This window comes from Mauremys reevesii, linkage group 15 (assembly GCF_016161935.1).
Source record: "Mauremys reevesii isolate NIE-2019 linkage group 15, ASM1616193v1, whole genome shotgun sequence".
Classification (NCBI taxonomy): domain Eukaryota; kingdom Metazoa; phylum Chordata; order Testudines; family Geoemydidae; genus Mauremys; species Mauremys reevesii.
Genome location: NC_052637.1, coordinates 28,935,367 through 28,935,597, shown reverse-complemented (window position 1 = coordinate 28,935,597; position 231 = coordinate 28,935,367).

Genomic DNA, 231 nt, shown 5'->3' with positions numbered 1-231 from the left:
CCCGGGGCGTCGCGCCGCAGAGCCGAGCCCCCAGCGCCGGAGCGCAAACTCCAGCCGCCAGCGGGCGGGGAGCGAGCCAGGCACCCGAACGCGCCCGGCTCCCGGGCGGCTCCTTCTCCCGGTGCGCGTCCCGCCCGGCCGCTCGCTTCGGCCCCGCCCCGGCCCCTCCTGCCCTGCCGCTCTCGGGGTCCCTCCGGCGGGGGAGGAGGCACAGCGCGGGGCGGCCGGGCG